Raw genomic sequence first — 20059 nt, forward strand, 5'->3', positions numbered from 1 at the left:
TCACCGTCAGTTGGGGTCAATTGTATCTGCCAGAATTGCTCTTGCTCACTGTAAATCTACAACCTATAGCTAATGATGGATTTGATCCACCCCCTGCTTCCACTTACATGTTTGTGCACTTCACAACGAGTAGGTAGATTCATGTGTAGGAAGGGAGTTTTCTATAATTATGTCCTCTCATTATATTTTGAATTGATGATATTGATTTGTTTTTGATGGATCATCTTCTAGATTTGCAGCAGATATGTTTTTTTCTGCTTTTATTATAAATCTACTATGTTTTTCAGCTCCATGTCAAATCTATTTCATTGGCCAGCAGGTTTTGTCATGTCTGGTGACTTGGCCACTGTCTACCAACTGTGGTCAAGGATGTCCAGGTCAAACACCAGGGTGTGTGAGTGAATATATGTGTGTTAAAAGATGCTGATAGGTGGTGGGTGGGAGCTGGGTGAGGACTCTCCTATTGTCTCGGCTGTCACGGCTGGGCACCCAGAGCCCCTCGGAGGCCCCAGAGGCCAGGCCACAGCAATGAGTCAGCCGGCCCCCAGGCCGTGAGAACCCTGGCCCTGGTCAATGAGTGCTGGGAGCCTGGGGACCCTGGGAGCAACTGGCTGGGCCATCTGGAGCAGAGTGCAGAGACCCTGACACACGGCTGTCACCCGAGGGAGAGACACCCAGAGACATGAACGCAGACATTGTCTGCCCCAATGTTTCTACCTCTGCCTCTGTCTGTCTGCCCCCCTCTCTCTCTCACACACACACACACACACACGCACACACACTCACGCAGACTTACACATTTACACCCACGTGTAAGTGACAACAGAAAGGAGATAAGGGGAGCATAAGAAGTGACATTATGTGAAAAATTCCCAAGTATTTTGGTATGCATTTCTATTCACCTGTTTTTATGAGCATTTTTAATCTGTGCACCAACCTGAACTTTGGGATGGAAGTACAGAAAAAAATGAAAAAATGAAAAAACAAATCTAAGCTTGACTGAGTTGGAAAAGTTAGGGTATTGATAAAACCATTGGCTGTATCGGCCACTAATCACCAGCCTGGTATGCTCTCTGATCTGACACCCACACACACTCACACACGCGCCCTTGCAGACAACTCTAAAGTGAAAACACCGTAGCTGTGGCTGCATAATGATGCTAACTACCATTTGAGTGGTGAGTGGTAGTCTTTCCAGCTGAGCAGATTAGCATAGATCTCCCACGCAGACAGAGTTGACCTTCACTCTGGCAAACACTTGTCAAAATGCCAACGATAATTACCTGTTCTCTTTGCAAACAGCACAATGGTTTATCCACCTGCATCTCAGGCATGGAGGACGAATCTGTAGTGTTAAAGCTGCCAGGTTTTGGACATTCACTGTTTGTAAAGGTAAGATGCAGGGATTTCTATGTGACACAGGTGTGTGTCTGGTTTCTGCTTGATATTGTAATGTTTATTCAGATGTTTCCATGCCACCAGACACTAAAGAAATAAGAGAATTGCATTTTCTGAAAGTTGCCACCACTCTCTGTTTGCTCATGTCCAGACACAACATTCACAAGGCTAAATCTAATTTGTTTTGTCGGTTGGATTTTCAACAATCAAGAAATATGATTTTTTTTTTTCTTTTTAAATACAACAGAGCTTAGCACTGTCAGTGTTGGATGCCTGATTGTTTGTGTTCATGCCTTGACATCTGTATCATTGAGCATAGGGGTCAGAAAACAACCCATCCCCCCCCCTCTCTTTCCCTTCCCTCTTTCCCTGGGCACTCTCCTCTCTCCTCCTCATCACTGACTGCCCTCTCTGGTTGAGTGCTTGAATGTGCAGTTCAGTGATCAAAGTCTTCTTCAGTCTCTTCTCCTCCATTGCCCCTGGCTCTGTGTATTTGTGTTGGTATGTGAGATTGTGTGTGTGTGTGTGTGTGTGTGTGTGTGTGTGTGTGTTACAAGCCCAGCTCCCAGTCGTCTAAGCCATCAGGCTCTTTTTACTTTCTTTCAGTATTAGAAGTACCTTGCCAGGCTTTCTGCATTATCTAAAGGCCACACACATACCAATGTATCTATATAATATATATATATACATACCAATGTATCTATATAATATATAATATAATATATATAATATATAATATATATATATATATAGTTAATATATATATATATATATATATAAAATTGTCAAATACTACCATATATATCACAGTATATGGTAGTATTTGACGATTTTGATTATCCATTCATTTATTTATTTTCAGTAACAAATTGAGGAGAAAATATTCTCCCCTGACTATTATGCATTATACATTATATCACTAGATCATGATTACTCATCTAATAATGTAAAGGTTATAACTGTTGTAATTGGAGCTCTTCTGAACTGTTTTGTATCCAACTGCAACTTATGATCATTAACTCCGCCAAGGAGCTTATGTTTTCACACCTATATTACCCAAGGACTACTGAACAGATTTCCACGATACTTGGTGAAAGGATGAGACATTGGCCAGATTAGAAAACATATTGATATGTGTTTCTCCTTTGGCAGCCACTTTGCATCCACCTTTTTTGAGACCTGGATATCTGAGGACCAACCCCACATTTATTGGGATATCCAAAGTAAAACCCACCATGGTGTTTAATATTTCTTGTTTTGGGGCGATGGAGATTTTTTTTCCATTACCGGTAGCAGTCCCATTTTCATGGTATGATTACCATCAGTTTTCAAATTTGAACTTAGTTGTGTTGTTCACTAGCATCGCTATTTCTAGTTTAACTGCATTTCTCATTGGTAAAGTCGCTGTTTGATTTATCAAAAAGTAGTCCAGAAGCTCCTCCATTGGTCAAGTAGTGTGCTTCCAAGAAAGGAGACTGTTTTTTCCAGAGCATTTCTGTAGCTCATGCACAGTGGATCTTTTTGCTGCGGTCTGATAACAAAATCTTACTGTTCTGTGTTCCTAAACCCTTATGCATTGTTGATCTCACCAGGTAAATATGTTTGCTCCATCCATAAAAATATGTGTGTCTCTATGTGTATTTGGTTGCTGCAGGCTGCTAGATAACCAGAGTTTTATGAGTCCCAGTAAACTGCTCAATAATTTGTATTTTTGTTTTGGTGGGAACATTTCATCTCCATCAGTGTGCCAAATATCTTTATAATTCCAAGGTTACCATTCTTTTCTTTCCCTCCAAGAAGAAAATTATATTTTAAATAGTCAAAGACAGCCATTAAAATGCTCTGCAAGGCCCTTCTGGCATCAGGAAATCCGTCTAGAACATCTACTTTTTATCCTTGTCCCTGGCCGAGAGAGTGAGCTTTCATCAGCCGCTGACTCTTCATGTTCATCTCACAGAAAAAGGTGTCATGTGGAAATGTTTTCTATTGTGTCGAGGAGCCAAGAATGTTCCAATCGATGAATGCGGCTGTGTCTTCCGCTCGTCTTTATCCTCTTTATCCTTGTCAGTCGTGGTCTTTCCTCGTTCTCCATGCTCTCCTGCTCTTCGTTATTCCTCTTTTCTTTGCTTCAGTATTATCCCTGCACCTCAGTGCAGGGTCAGGGCTACACAGCTACTGTAAACATATTTACTGTCAACATTGCTGTTGCAAAGCAGCTGAAGACAGTAACAGGTGCCTGTCAACAGCCGGCCAGATCTCTAGTGCATTAAAGGATCTTTGCTGTAGACGAGGATTAGTGTCGCCTGGCATTGTTTGTTTGCTAATTCCATCTCCAAGGTATTTGTGGAAAATAGGTATGAATAATTGAAAGCGATTTCTAGTGGACGAAACAAAGCTATCAGCGAATGGCGTGAGATTAATGAGTAGGGGGTTAAATTAGAGACATGGATCAACAAATAAATACAATAATATGTTGCAATGTGAATTGTGTCAAAGCATGATGCTCAGGTATTATAAATATTTCCCCAAAACTACTTTTAAATTGAATCAACATATTGTTTGTCCTGAAATGTGTTGTGATAACAAATAATCTCACTTTATGACAAGGTACTGGTGTTTAAACCCATAAGTAACACTTTGCATCTGGTAGTGTTTGTGCTTGTTCTGGTGACAACAAAAACTGAAGGTTTACTTAAAACTTAAATGTTTTAACACTGAAACCGTCAAAATTTAGCAACATTATCAGTCTATATACACCTATATTCACTATGTGATATTTGGATGAAGGCTCAAGTAACAAATACATGATTTTAGTGGCTAAGACTATTTTCATTTGAACCTTGTTGCCATTAATTAGAGTTTGATTGAGTTCCACATTCCTTCTTGATGATATTTGACCCAACAGTTTCTCTGAAGATTAGTAGTCATACTGATTGTTTATGAAAAAACAATGAAAATATCATGTTGTGTATTTTTCTCATACACACCATTAGACACCAAATTTTATAATTGATCTCCTCTGGAATTGTGCCAGAGGGTCGATGCTGCAATTTTTTTCTGACCAAGGACTAAACCATGATCGAATTTCCAGCTGAGCCTCGCAGGATGACTGGTGACAACACATTTTCTCACACATGGTGGAAAAATGAATAACACAATGCCTCACTAGCTTCATGGTTTATGAACTGACAAAAAGGCACATTTTTCCATAAAGCTGTAATGATAATTACCTGTCTCTGATGAGACAGTCACACATCTTTGTTTTCTCTGTACATTTAACCAGAGTGTTCTCAGGAAAAATTACAGACTTGTTCATATCTCTCCAATCAATGTTTTCATCAAGACCAGAACAAATGTTGAATTTATTTGCTTTCAAGAACCCTATCCGAGCCCTATTTCTGCAAACCCTGTTTTGGGGGCTCATGTATTTTGTATTCTGTTGGAGGTTTTGTTGCTACTCTGTTAGCTGCAGAGGATGAAGGCACATAGTCTGGTGAACACTTGTTCAATGCTGTTGGTTTAAGCACCACGTTGAGCAGAAAATCCCACCTCCTCTTCAGCCCTGCCACCACCAGCACTCACTCTCTCATTTCCCTTTGGCTTCTTCCTGACTCCTTCACCGCTCCTCTATATCCCCCCTCCCTTAAACTTTTATCCCTGTGCCCAACGTGAATGCTACTCCAAGTGAGTGAACACATGCTGATGGCCCTCATGTCGCCAACAGCAGGTACTCGTACATTGTGTTTGTTCGTTGCAAACAGCTATGTAAATGAGCTTCTCTTCTCCTACGATGAGTCATAATTCAGCTTAAAAGCATTATAACAATTTGAAACTTTTCCCTTACATTTTTTTTCAAGATTTTGACTTACAGAGAAATTTAGTTGTAGGCTTTATCTTTCTGTTTGTCCTGGAATGATATTGCCCAAAGTAGTAGGATGGACAAAGTAGTAGGATGGACAAAGTAGTAGGATGGACAATGATGCTGAAGATATTCTTCCAAACATACTGAGCCTTCAAACCAACATAGTAATACATCATTATTACTTCTTACACCATAAAAATGCTCAGATGCCTCTCACCAGTTCAGTTTTTCTGCTGATTGTTGTCTTCATTATTTAGTTCATAAAATGTGCGCACTGTTGTCGAATTGTTTGTTCTTCCTGAACACCACTTATGAACCTGAAAAAAATAGCAGCAAATCCTTTCAGCCAAGAAGCTGGAATTAGGAATTTTTTGCTTGGACATATCATCATCATTTCATCGAGATCTCTTCTCTGAACCAGCTGTAACACATTTAAAACAAATTAAAGAAAATATGTACTGAAAAGATACATGTTATATTTTGGCTGGATATGGCTGTTAATGGACTTACAGAACTAAATGCGTGTATCAAAGAGACAGCGGATGACGCTTAAATTGCTTGAATCCACAAAGGGCTGGAACAAAACAAATGGGGATGGCCATACATTTGCTGTGCGATGTAGCTGTTCCAGGTGTGTATGGACGTGTTCTTGTTTGTATATATATGTCTGAGCTCATGCGCATGTGTTTATATGTTTTTTCTCTTAATGCTACATCTGCACTAAATTGGCTCCTGAATAAAGTGCACTCTGCCAGTGGTTTTGTGAGCTACAAGTGTAGAGAAACAAAGAGAGCCAGAGAGCTTCAAAGCGGGCGGGTGACATTTCGGGCTTTCCATCTTCAAAGCACTGTTTGCTTTTGTAGTTCCTCTTTGAGTATAATTATATATTTATTTTTCTGAAGGATTACAGCTGTCTGAAAACATAAAACAATTTTGAGAGCCATTTCGTAACATTTTAAATAAAGGATGCACAATGAGCAGTCTGTTTGTATGTCATTATTTTAAACAGATTTATTCCACTATTATTTGCTAGTATTTGCTAGAACTCTAATTCAGCATGTAGTATTGGGCAATGAATTGATCGTTGACCCAATAGATCCCCCCCCCCCCCCCCCCCCCCCCCCCCCCCCGGCCGTGAGTGTCTCCAGATGGAGGAGACATGAATTCCACCCTGTCCCCTCATTTTCATTCACGTCTCTTCCTTTTCTCTCTTTCTTCCATCCCCCCTCATCCAAGTGCCTGCCTGTCTAGAATTCATGTCCAGGTGCAGCACCAGCTTTCTTTGGCACTCGGCTTGAAAGAAAAGAAAAAAAAAAGACAGATGTTCAATTTTCACTTCCTTTGTATATCTCTCTATATCTGTTTGTGTGCTTGCAGACCGCTTTTGCCCCCTTTTACCTGTGATGCAGATTTTTATAACCTATTATAAGCAGTAATTAAGGAGAGTGACTAGACCCTGGTTCTTGCTTTAAAATGTATGCTTGTGCATCATCACTAGATCCATTTAAAGTTTAAATGGATCTAGTGATGATGCACATGCTCAGTGTGTTTTGGTCTCTGCAGCAACTTAACATGAAGCAACATGGATGTAAAAGAAAAAAATAAAGCCAAACATATTTATTGAGAATTTACTCAAAAAGCAATTTATAGCGTCTTATTGTGTTGTTTTACCCCCCACACTGTCATTTTTAGGTAGCAGTCATCATGAGAGGCATAAGAGGCATGAGTGCCAAAATATTCCCACGGCACAGCTGTATTTACTTGCAGCTTCTGTGCATCTTGTCATATAGACTGCACGACCCAACCCCCCCCCCCCCCCCCCCCCCCCCAAAAAAAAAACCCCACACACACACACACACACACACACACAAACACTGAGTGCAAAGCTGAGGGAGTGACTGAATTCTGCAGGTGGGTATCTATATTGCTATTAAGTGTGCAGCCTAATGCACAGTTGTAGCCTGGAGAGCTCCGGCACTGAACTCAACATAATGACCATGTATCCTATTCAAGGATACATTTATTTATCTATGTATGTATTTTGTTGGTATCAGATGAGACATGTTGTATGTTTATTTCCTTGCACTGTTTCAATTCGATCCACCTATTCAAAATCCAGAAGCAGTATACAGACAGGACTGAACAGTTTGATTTGGTTAAAATATCTAAATCAGCTGCAGAGAACATTCAGAGAACAGTCACCTCTCTTTTCGTCTTTTTGAAAGGCAGAATCATACAGTATTTCTTCCAAAACATTGCAATAAAATGATGATGGTGGTACTTCCCCTTCCTCTTAGAAACAATCTTTGGCCGAGGGTTGATGGTACATAAACTTGCCTGCAGTGAGCTTATTAAAGAGGCAACTGCCTTTCATTTTGCTGTTGGACCAACTCACCCACAAAATGAATGTGTATTTGCTACCGCTGAGAAAATATAGAGCCCAAGGTTATCATATCAGGTCAGTGACTAAAAAATGAACTGCAAACACCTTGTTGAGACATAATTTATATAATTTAAATAAAAAAATATTTTTAAGCGCTAATGATTCAAAACATTGCTCTCATTCATCTGAAAATGTTTACTCATCAACTCCAAATACAATTAAGTTACACCGTGTTATTAAGTGTTTTTATGAACGCTTCAGAGGAGAAACTAGTTTAATAATGAAATGAAATATCTCTATCTTTCACTTAATGAATAAGTCTATGTGTGCCTGTGATAACGTGTGCATGTGTGTGTGTGTGTGAAACAAGTATACCAGAGGGATGCATTTTAAAATAGGTCATCGCTAATCCCTCTTACCAATGAACATTTCCGTACCGTGCACTCTTCTGAAAGTGAAAGAAACTATAGAAGGAAGAAAAAAAGAAAAGACAATGAATTATGGATACGTTTAAAGAGGGATATTGCTCCCTGGCCATCTCACACCTTTTCTTTTTTTCCTCCAGTCGCTGTCTCTCTCTTTTTCTCTGTGCCTTCCGCCTCCTCTTAAATCGATACAGACTGACTGTCATGGGTCAGTGGCCTGCATGCATCAGGCTGTATTGCTACAGAGGAGCGCTGTGTCTCCCAGGGCTCCCTGTGGAGGTGAAAACTCCTTCCTATCTCAAACCTCTCTTTAAAGGACACCTTCTTTAAATGCAACTCCAATATCCACCTCAGATTGACTTGGGATGACACAAAGGAAAGGAATATATATGAATGATCACCATTTCTCTTGGAAGAAATTGAGCACACCTAAAAACCTGGAGCCATATCTTTGCAAAGATATTATTGATTATTTTATGAAAATAATAAATATTCATACACAAACATAAAAAACAAAACCTTTTTTCTTATAATTCTTAATGATTTTGCAAACAGTGTGTCCTTGATTTAAGAGAGGTAACAATGGTAGGTTTCTAATTTGAAGCCTGCAACTGTGCAGATGCAGTCAGTGGTGGCTAACTAGCTAGTTATGCTAACATTAGCTCAATGGTTGTAAAATGTAATTTCCGTCTGACTCTTCAATGTTTCCAGCCCATTCCACATTCATTTTAAAACATTTATTTGTGTTCTTATTTCAGTATTTCTACATTTCTAAATTTTTTTATTTCTGTGTCTGTGTAAGGTTATTAGGTAGGCGGGCTCAGTCTAAAGCTTAGTATTAGCCGCTTAGCCAAATGAAAGTAGTTGTTTCTCTGTTCTACTTAACCCTGTACCAGTTAATGTTATGGAAAGTTTTGATACGGATGATGCGGTGGTGCTAGACAATCTCTTAGAAATCTTCCAACTTCACATCATGTCTGAGTCATTTTAATCAACATTCTGTCTAGTCTGTCTGGTTTACACCAGGAATTGTCAACTGAATTGCCTTTTCAACATAAGATAACCTGTAAAAATACAATTAAACCAAGGAAACCACCATCCAAACAGTATTGCTGTAAAGGCATCCACGTGAAGAAATCCAAGCTTGGAGAGAATCAGCATGAAATCAGAAACAAAGCATCTATACTTGTTGAACAGATGAAGTTAAGGTGGTCTGTCTTTCTTGAAATGATCAGTGTGCGCATGTATGTGTGTGTGTGTGTGTGTGTGTGTGTGTGTGTGTGTGTGTGTGTGTGTGTGTGTGTGTGTGTGTGTGTGTGTTTGTGTGTCTAGCCACAGGCTTCCTCACACTCCAAGTCCAATTACCTGTGTTAAAGCCACATCTGAGACTGGGGATTACAGCATATTATTCTAGCACAAACAGCAGTCTCTCTGCCCACCAAGATGTGGGCAGCCAGATGCAGGCAACCGAGGAAGGTGTGAGAGGTGTTACATTTGCACCTGGATGTGCTAACAGCAGACTAGTGACCTTTTACCGGTGACTGATACACTACCTGGGAAACTTGTTTACCTCCTGCAGATTCTTCTTCTGTGCTCAACTCTTTTCGAAATCTTCCTGCCTCTCAGTTTTTCCCTCTGTTTTCCCCTTCGTATTTGCTTCTTTCTGTGATAAAGTCTGCGTTCATTTCATCTTCCATTTTCTTTGCTGTATCTATTTAAACGGTCTCTATGGAACTGTAGCCCTCGTTTTTGACAGTTGATTTTTTTTACCAGAGGATGTTAGTCAAGATGTCGCCTCTTCCCCGTGACTTGTTGTCACCAGTTGAAATTTTCTTTGAAAATGTTTGTGATGCAAAATTCGTTATTAAACCTCCTCAAGGCACCTCAAGTTTCTCAGAGGCCTTGAAAAGATGTGCCACATTTCAAAAACACCTAAGAGTGATCTGACAACATAGTTTTCAAGACATACATTCATATACTTCTATCTTTTTTTTTTTTACTATTACATTTTTGTCCTCTGCGTCATTTAACAGCTACCATGCCTGTACAAATCGCTCTGCCAGAGACACACATCTTTCTTTAAGTCACCTGCCAGGGGCTCTAATTAGACTGATAAGCAATGCAACTGGAATTGTCTCTTCCTGGTAATCAGCCCCACGGAGCCCAGACAGACGGCTAAATGAGGGGGAGATGAGCCATGCAGCCCAACAGGTGTCCTTAAAAAGACAGGGAGGTGTATGTATTCTTGTCGTTCCCCTCTCCAACTACTTGAGAGTCCAGTTACAGGAGAGTTTAGTATAAATGCAGAGATTGTGCAGTTATTTAGGAAATTAACAAAAGTTTGTTGGCATGTCTTTGGTGTATAGATTTAATCATCATGCTGCCGCACTTTTAAAAGGAATTGTTTGGGAAACTCAGAAAGCAGTATGATGATTGATTCAGTGTGGAGAAACTTATACAATAGCAAAGACACTCAAATTGTGTATTTTGATTTTTGGATCGTATCCCATCCTGAATACACTTGAATACACAGCTGCTCTCCTTTAGACATATAATAATGATTATCACATTTTGTCCTTAAGCAAAATAGTAAAAGAAAAGAAAAAGGCTGGTGACACATCAAACATGCTGAATCAAAATGATATATCTGAACTAATAAAAATCTCTGAAGGGAAATGTCGTATTTCTCATTTTGACACCTGCGTGAGACAGCGAGATTAACACTGTGATGTGAGGAGCAGCCAGTATGCGTCACAGAGATGGAGACAGGCAGGCAGATAGGATGCAGCCCTGGGTTACTTAATCCACTCTCAGGAGGATGAGGGAGGATGTCATCGGCGCTAACATCTGTAGATGTGGTTGGAGGGATTGACTCAAAGGCCACTGACAGCAAATGTGTTTGCTTTGACATTAACCTCCTCCAGCTGAAGGCATCTTGAATATACCTCTATAAATATAAAAGAGCCTTGGAAATGTAATCTACAGGCTCAGACAGTGCATTAAATGGAACGGGGAGGCAAAAAGGGACAATGCAGAAGCTTTGCAATCAATGCATCTTCCAAGTTAATTTTTATACTGCTATTTTGATCGATCTGTAAACTGTCAGGAGGACAACATTAGCAGCTCAGCACATTGCAGGTCTGATTTAGGATCCATTTTGGTTTGTTGTTTTGGATTGTGTGAGAAAATGGTTGCATCTTGCTCTGATTCATATACTGTGAAATGTTTTCACTTACAGTGCACTCTGCTGAAATAAAAATGAAAAAATAATCAAGCATAATCAGCTAGCTGACTAACAGAAACTGAATCAGAAACTATCATGTCATTTTATGCGAAAAAACCCATTGTACTGCAATGGTTCCTGCTTCTCAGTAATGATGATTTGCTGTTTCACTGTGGCTTTTTTAATGGAAAACCAAATGTGTAGGGCTGTGTGATTTGGATTTGTTACTGTTCTCTGAAATGATTAATTGATGCACAAAAAATAATCAATAATCACATTTCATAGATAAAAGCCCTCCTAGCCGTTACAGAGGAACATCAAACAGCTTGAGCACCCTCCCTCCTCTCTGTTGTCATCCTTCTTGACCTCTCAGCAACTTTTGATACAGTGAACCACCAGATCCTCCTCTCCATCCTCCAAAAACTGGGAGTCTCAGACTCGGCACTCTCCTGTTTGCATCCTACCTCAAGGACCGCAATTACAGGGTTACTTGGAAAGGATCTGTGTCTGAACCCCGCAACCTCACTACCGGGGTCCCTCAGGGCTTGGTTCTGGGCCTCAACCTCTTGTCTCTGTACGCCAAATCATTAGGCTCTGTCATTCACATGAATAGTTTACATATTCATCATAAATGCAGACACAAATGCATTCTTTTATTTTGTCCAGATTTGTGTGTTACGTAAATGTAAGAGTTGGAAACCCTTTATTTCATAGGTCCCATAGTTATCTGTTACACTGAATGTACTTTTTCTAAATTTCTACATATGAAAAAGCTGGAACTTAGTTTGTCCATGTCTTAGCTGGAACTTAGTTTGTCCATGTCACACAAAACACTCAAGCGTTTTCTGATCACCCGTCCCTCACAACAGGACAACATTCGTTAAAAAATTAATTGGTTTTATGACCTGAAATTGCTGTGGTCAAAGGAGAAAGGGTTTCTCTCCCTCTGTTTTTGTTGTTATTTTACTGCTCTGGCCAGGCCACAAACCCACAGATTTGGGTATGTGAGACCAACCACAATGGCAAGACCTCTGAGTCGTAGTCGTAGCTTCATTCGTCTCTTATGGTACTGGATGGTGATGTCTACAAACTACACACAGTGTTGTGAGGTGCGGTCCACACCATTATTATTTTTTTCGGGGCTGAGCCGAAAACCCAGATTTTTTCCACCGCACACAGAACCTTATTGCTTTAGAATCGCTTACTGCCCTTTCAAGGTTTGGTGAGGTTAAGATATGAAAACAGAAAAGTTGCCCCTTGTCATTATTACTCCAGCTGCTAGAGGTCACTTAACAATAAAATGTAACTATGTCTCATAATAAGCTGTTTGCACATTCGAGCAATGGGTTTGTTTCTTAAACATGCTGCATCTGTACATGTTCTCCATGTTTACTATAGAAATTATCCAGAAAATATCCACTTGATGACTGTCAGAGCCCAACCTAACCCTCAACCCATTCCTGCCTACTCCACCCTGTCTCTCATCCTCTCCATCATATTCCTGACTTGAGTGATGGCGTTTGTGATTCCTAATGACAGTCGGAACAAATCTATGTTAATGAGGTCACATTTGAGTTATTTCCTTTCTCTGAAATGACCCTTCACAGTCTCCATACAATCAACCTCTTTCTGAGACTTTGATTGGGTCCTGGATCCGACCACCAGTAAACCAGCATTAAGCAGATCAAATCCAATACCCTGTCCTTCTTAGGTTATTTTTTTTCATTGTCCAAGACTTATCATTTCTTCCATCACTGGAGCTCACATCCTGGATTCATGCTAATGCTGCCTGACACATTCTAGTCTACCTTAAGAGGGCTTGAGCATATTTATGTATTTATCTATTTTTTAAATGTCTTCTATAGTGTGTGTATTTGCAGACTTCAAAACTTTGTATGAAAATGCATTTATCAATAACAGAAGTGTGTGTATGCATGCATGAGAACTCACATCCACACAATGATGTGTGTTTCTCTTAGCTTGAGCAGGATGTCTGCACCAACACATCATTACAATTCATTCGAGCCATTCGCTTGCAGGGAATGAATTGCGGATGAAAAGCACAACTGCACGTGCAGCCGTGTGTGTGTGTGTGTGTGTGTGTGTGTGTGTGTGTGTGTGTGTGTGTGTGTGTGTGTGTGTGTGTGTGTGTGTGTGTACAGTATGTGCACTTGTGAGGTGTGCAGTGTGCTCCTCTTCTGTGTCAGTGTGCATACTCGGTATGTGTGTGCTCAGTGATGTGGTTAGTAATGCGGAGACCTGCAGGAGACGGTCCATGGAGAGAACCTGCAGGATAATTGCTGCCACTGTGACAGGTAGGACTGCCTCTGTCAGAGTTCCCTCAGTGGGGAGGCAGAGGAAGTCTGTGTGTGTGTGTGTGTGTGTGTGTGTGTGTGTGCCTGCGTCAGCTTCGCCATCCCTCCTTTCAACAAGCATTTCCCCAGTATAGGCTCCCTTCAGACAGTGGCAGACTTCCAGATGTTTTCATCTTGTACCGCACAAATATCCAGGGAAAGAAATAGAGCATCATTTACAGAGAGCAACAATTTAAAATAATTTGGATATAAGTTTAGCCTAGAAAATGCCTCTGAGTCATGGTTTTCATAGAGATCACACACTGAGTACATTTCAGTTGCTGTATATGATGAATGACTCTGGATGTGTTAAGACTTTTCAATTGCTGAAGTTTCATGAGGCCTGCAGCTAATTTTTTTTACGCAATGTCTTTCTGACAGCAAGGGTGCCAGCCTGTGATATTGGAAAAGGTCATCCAAAGACTCAACAGTGTGGCTCTGCAGCAGGCTGGACTTCTGAAGAACATGATTGTTTTAGATGTGCTCTGCTCAACACATCACTCACTATAATCCACAGACCTATACTTTATTTTATAGTGATTGTCAGATGTGATTTAAGTCACACAACTGAAGATTGTCATCCCTTAAAGGGAGCGTAAACAATGCAAACGTGAGAATGCAGAGTGACATCGGTGGAGTTTCTACCACATCTGGAGGTGTCTGCCTTCCAAGTCATTTGCCAGACCTGCTTCTGCTCCCCCGATCTTCTTCCCCGTTCCATGAAGAATTTGTGTCAGCACCTATCAAATGCAAAATGCCTTTTTACAGTGTCAGAGCAGCCACAATCTATTAATCAATCAGCTGGCAAAGAAACGAGATATTATGTGTGTGTTTTTGGTTGTGTTTGTATGCGTCTGCTGCACTTTTTCCATCTGCACATGTGCAGCAGAGGCAGAGACTTGTCCAGGTGTATTATTCAGCCATCTTTGAAAAGGGCCTCTAATAAGGCGGGATGCAATTATAAATGTGTTTGTTTGAAAGAGGAAGTGGCCTGTAAGGTGTTTGATACCAAAGGCAGGGTCTGCAGCAGACACAAGGAGCAAGCTGATTGCATGACTACAGCCACTACAAGAGATGAATACCCGCCTGCCTTCATTCCACAGTGTTGTCATTTAACACCATCTATCTAGAAAACTCGCATGGCATCATAACATCTTTTTTAAGCAAAATGTTAAGGGGCAAAGGTTTGTGGTGTGTTGATTTAGGATGAATAACAGCAGTTGGTTTGTTGGGGAGCACTGTTGGCTTATCCACAGGAAGCAATCGATCATGCTGAATAAACACTGAGGCAGCCAGGAGCCCCCGCTGCTAACAGCATGGTCGAAACATGTGACAGACAGGATGATGTGTGATTGGCACTGCTGATTGGACATTTGAGCGTAATGCTGTCATGGGAATCGTCAAGTTGGGTTTACTAGGACAGAGATGAAGGCTTGGTTTCTGTTCAGTTTACTTTTTTTCCTTTTAGGCAATAAATTGAAATATACTATTTTATTAAACCATGTGCTATGTTATATTGTGTCTAATCATATACGATTTCCAGATAAACATTATTATGAGCAACCAGTGTGGAAGAGTTATTGGAAATACAGCCATAGTCATAGGCTTCGGGTCTTTTTTATTACTTAACAATTCATACATTGAACAGTCAGTCAAATCAATAAATCTATTTAATTTATCCCCCCCAAAAAACAATGGCTGGTTGCAGTAGCAGAAGTTAATTTTTTTATTTTCTTCCGGTTCTCCTCCACCTTGTCCCTCTGCTTCATTTCTAGCTTTTGTCAGAGGTGCAGGTCCTTTGATTTGGTGTGTTGATTTATAAAACTCAAGGAGCAGAAAAACAATTGATACAAGAAGAATACCAATTGATACGCATGAACAAGAAGAGACAGAGAAGAGAGTTTCTCCCCAGAGATTGTCTGGGGGAAAATTGTGTGAGTTTGTGAGTGTGTGAGTGTGTGCGTGTGTGCATCGTCCAATAAGCTGTTTATGGGATGTTTATCTCTACCATAAAAATCAGTGGTCATGTGAAAGTAATTTTGTATAAATGTGTTTGTGTCTCTTGTAGAATATCTTCTATGATGATTTTCCAAGAAATTGTACTGGAAGAGGAAAAGAAGACAAAAGAAGAAATAATTCTTATTAAAGCAACAACAATATCTGTGAACATTCACATTTTTGATAAGCATCAGTGTGCAGGAGTCAGGTGTAAAAGGGCCATATGCGAATTATATATTATATGTAAAATGAATGCTGCTCGGATATCAGCTCTTTGGTTCTTTATACACAGAGCTATGAAGGAATATTATTGTTTTTATTTCCCGACTAGGATTTTGACTGAAAAAGGCTGGTTGCTGTTCATCTTATCTGTCAGAGGGATCAGGTGCATCTCCCTTTCTTTTCTTCCCCCTCCCCCTTTGTCACCCCCCCCTCCTCCCTCCACTCTGATAAGTAGAGACAGCCATCATATGTGAAAGGGGAAAGTGATGGGCGGAATGGCAGCTTTAATATTGGGGCGATTGCCAGCTGATAAGGCTAAAGGCTGTGGAGAGGCATGAGCATCAGCCCTCCTCTGCAATAAATACTTTCATTTTGTTTGTTGGGAGTGACGGATGGTGAGATGGAAGTGGTAAATAGACGACTTTAGGAGCAGGGGAGGGAGGGGGGAGTTAGATGGAATGGATGTGGATGTTATTCAATATTAACAGATCAATCAGAGGGTGGTGAAATATGTATTTTGTCAAATATATACCCCCGTTAGGCCAAAGAGGAATGATTACAAGCACGTGATTGCAGTGGCTGCTGTGCCGTGTTGAAATACAAAATACTTACAGCCTACAGTGGGTGATTTGTCTCCCGACACTGAATTTATATTGCTTTTAACAATAACAACCCTGTCCAATATCAGAAAAACGAATATACTGTATATATTCATGACTTTAAGCTCTGATGACTTTATGATAATCATTTCTGAGCTGCTATTAGAATCTATGATGAGTAGTTCGCAATTGCTTCAGTTTGTAGCATATGCTGGAGAATAGCAACATTTTAATCAAATTATATCTTTAGTTTTTTTTATGTAAATTGTCCTTTTGTTAGTGGTCCAGCGGAAATAATTTAGAGCTGGAGGCAGAAATTTTATGTTGCTATAAAAAATGTCATATATGCAGAGCTGTGTTGCATGTAAACAGACCTACTTTAAATATCTAATTTAAAGTTTTAATTCTTTCAGATTTCATTCCTCGTTGATTTGGAGATTCTGGTGGTAACATCATGTGCAGTTCAATGATACAGCAAACACTCACTACTTTGCAGTTAGGAACTTTATACAGAGCAGCCAAACAAATTCAGATTGTTTTAACATGCACAGTCACGTTGGTTACCTTGTTGAGAAGTTTTACTGCAGTTACTCCTTGTACTTGTCCCTAAGATTCAAAAATGATCGACCGGTCTTTATGAATCAATAATGATTATTTCATAGTTTGTTTTTTATAAAGATGTATCAGGTGTTATTATTATTACACGTATATTGTACACAAGTGTAATTGTTGTCCACCATCAGATATTTATTGCCAAAATACTAGTGATCCACATTAATTTTGTACTAAAAAGTCCCAAATGGAAAATGTTTATGTTCATCAATAAAACAGCTGCACACATATGGAATTCCAATAGATAGCACATCAAAATGGATCACATTTGAAAACATTTTTAAAAAGCCTTTTTGCTGTACTTTTTGCTTCTTTTTTTTTACTCCTTCTGAACATCAGAGGATTTGGCTTAATATGACTCGGAAACCGCAAAGATCAAATGAACAGCAGGGATCAGATCTGGGTATTAGAGATCAGACTAGATAGACTCAGACAATGCCCATTAAAATGGCTGCAGGAGCTTCTCTGAAATGAGACCTGACATCACTTTTCCATAGTCTGTCAGGAGTATTTGGTGGCTAATTTGAAGCTTACAAAATCGGTGTGTCTGTGAGAAAAAGGAGAAAGAGAGTGAGCTCCAGTGGGAAGTTAATATAAGGGGTGACCAGAAAAAGATGCTGCAGGCTGTTATCTGTACAGTCAGAGACAGAACAAGCAATCCATTGGCTGGATTTTCACTGCAACCTAGATCCATCCAGTTGCCAGCTAATGAGCTTGGCAAGTACGTTGTATTTACATTTAAAGTGGCTGTTGTGGGTCTGTCCTCTCCATCACGTTGATTGGAGAGTCCTCGGCTTTGATTCGCAAGTAAATACTGACCTTCAGGCTGCTTTGGTTTCACTTTATGATGGTTAATGTGAGCTTGTCAGTCAAACCTGGAGCTGCAGCTGCTGTGATGTGTATGTGTGTGGATTCCAGGCTAATCTTTCGCAGTTTGACTCATGATGTGTTGCAACCCCAGAGGGGTCCTCATTAGGACCAAAATGTTGCGTGACCTTTTAGCAGCTTTGCATCCCCCAACCACCTACGCCCTCACCCAGCTGGGCCCAATTACCTCACTCATTAGCCCTCTCCTAAACAGCACCAGGGCCGAGCAGGTACTGTTGCTATCTATGGAGCAGCAATATGTCTGTGACTAAAAACAGGGGTGGCAACATGAAATGAAAATGAGTTTATTCTTGGAGGCATGCCAGTTGAAGACTTCATTCTTCTCACTAATGGCAGAAGAGTTTCAACTTTTTTTATGGCGCTCTAATTCAGAGACTTTGAATGTATATTTGACCTTTTCAGCTCTCTCGCCGCCTCCTTTATCCTCCTTTTAACCATTCTTCAGAAACCCCTGGCTGACACCTAAAATATAAGATGTCCCCCTTGCTACCATGTTGATGAGATGATAGGATGATCAGTGTTTGCAGAATCTTTAATAACCAGAAAGAGGAAAGGCGACAGAGGAAGAGGAAGGGAGATGGATGATTACCCTAAAAGTAGCGTGCTTAGTTAGATGGAATGCCGCATACATTGTGGACTGAGTGGAATCATTGGGCTAGATTAAAATACTAATTAAACAGGCCCTTACCGAGATTTGGAGTGTGAGGTGGGGTTCAGCTCTTCAGGGTCATTTGCATAGCCTTCATCTGGGGAAATAGGAATTAAAGGACCTGCTCTTTTTCCCTCTCTCTCTTTAACTCTCACTTTTTTTTCTTTCCCTCCATTACCAATCACATTCACATGCTAACAAACTCAATTAAAATTATGCTCAATTTTTGTTCCTTTCTTTCTATAATTTGGCAGAATCTATTAAGGCCCCTTTGATTTTGTTTTGCAGAATAAATGTTTCCATCAAAGTGAGGAAGGGGTGTTAAGCACAGGAGGGGGAAAAAGTCGGCAAAATGTGTGATGTGAATGATGGATATTTAACGTTGCCTCACTTTGGTTTGATTTGCATGAGAATATATTCATGAACAATGCTTTGGAAATAGCATGCCATATTTGATTAGATCAATAGATCTGAGGTTCAAACTCAGGTGGTGTATTAATTACTGCAAGAACAAAGGCAGTAGCTCAAGTTATTGTGTGCAGTGAATCTACAAGCACTTCATCTGCTCTCTTGTAATATTCAATAGGTCTTGCTTAATGTTTGTGGTGATAACAGTACAATTTCATTAGTTAACCTTTTTTGCATTCTATATTTAGGCAAAGGAGCTGTTTGTATATTTTGACCAGAGAGTCATTTTTCCAGAGGATGACTTTTACTCTAATGCCACCATCTATTTGATTGATTGCTATGAAATTTAAAAAAAAACCCCATTCATTTACCTCTAGGAATGTATATTAATTTCTCTGGTGATCCCCCAACATCTCACACCATCATCAGGTCACCATTTCAATTTGTCCCATAGTTTGGTTTTTGACCAAATACCTGCAAAAAGACATTCCCATCAAATCTAGCTGTGCTTTTTGTTTAGTATTAATTATTGGTAAACATAACACCTACTAAAGCTTCTTTTATACATCTGTATACCTTCAGAAGCGTCACCCATTTGTTATTGACGTCAAACCTCTTTCCACCCACCTCTCCTCTCACCCCAACCGGTGGAGGCAGATGGCGGCCCACAAGTCTGGTTCAGGTCGCAGTTTCTTGCTGTAAAAAGGGAGTTTTTTACTCCATGGTCGCCAATGGAAAGGGACGTCTTTTTGCAACCAGTGGAGTCGCCCTCTGCTGGTCATTCAAGAGAATACAACTTTCAGGAACTTTGGCATTGGCTCCGCTTTCTGGATGTGGAGTTTATGTCCATGTTTATATACAGTCTGTGGTTGCCACTAAATTAGGCTGATGTGCATCTCCTCAAAAATGTAATGTCATGTTGGTATTACAACAGAAGTTGTAAGAAGGATGAGTGATCTTCGCATTTTAAGTAACACTATTGTAGCAAAATCCTTTCCATTGTAAACCCTCTGCCCACCACCCCCTCTGCTCTCTGCC

General features: G+C 40.1%; 1 protein-coding gene across 1 annotated transcript in view; it reads left to right on the forward strand.

The window, feature by feature from the left end:
• The window catches only part of ptprn2 (protein tyrosine phosphatase receptor type N2), a 112926-nt gene that overhangs the window by 48242 nt on the left and 44625 nt on the right, over positions 1-20059 (forward strand). The window lies entirely within an intron of this gene.

The sequence above is a fragment of the Scophthalmus maximus genome, chromosome 21, assembly GCF_022379125.1.
Source record: "Scophthalmus maximus strain ysfricsl-2021 chromosome 21, ASM2237912v1, whole genome shotgun sequence".
Lineage (NCBI taxonomy): Eukaryota > Metazoa > Chordata > Actinopteri > Pleuronectiformes > Scophthalmidae > Scophthalmus > Scophthalmus maximus.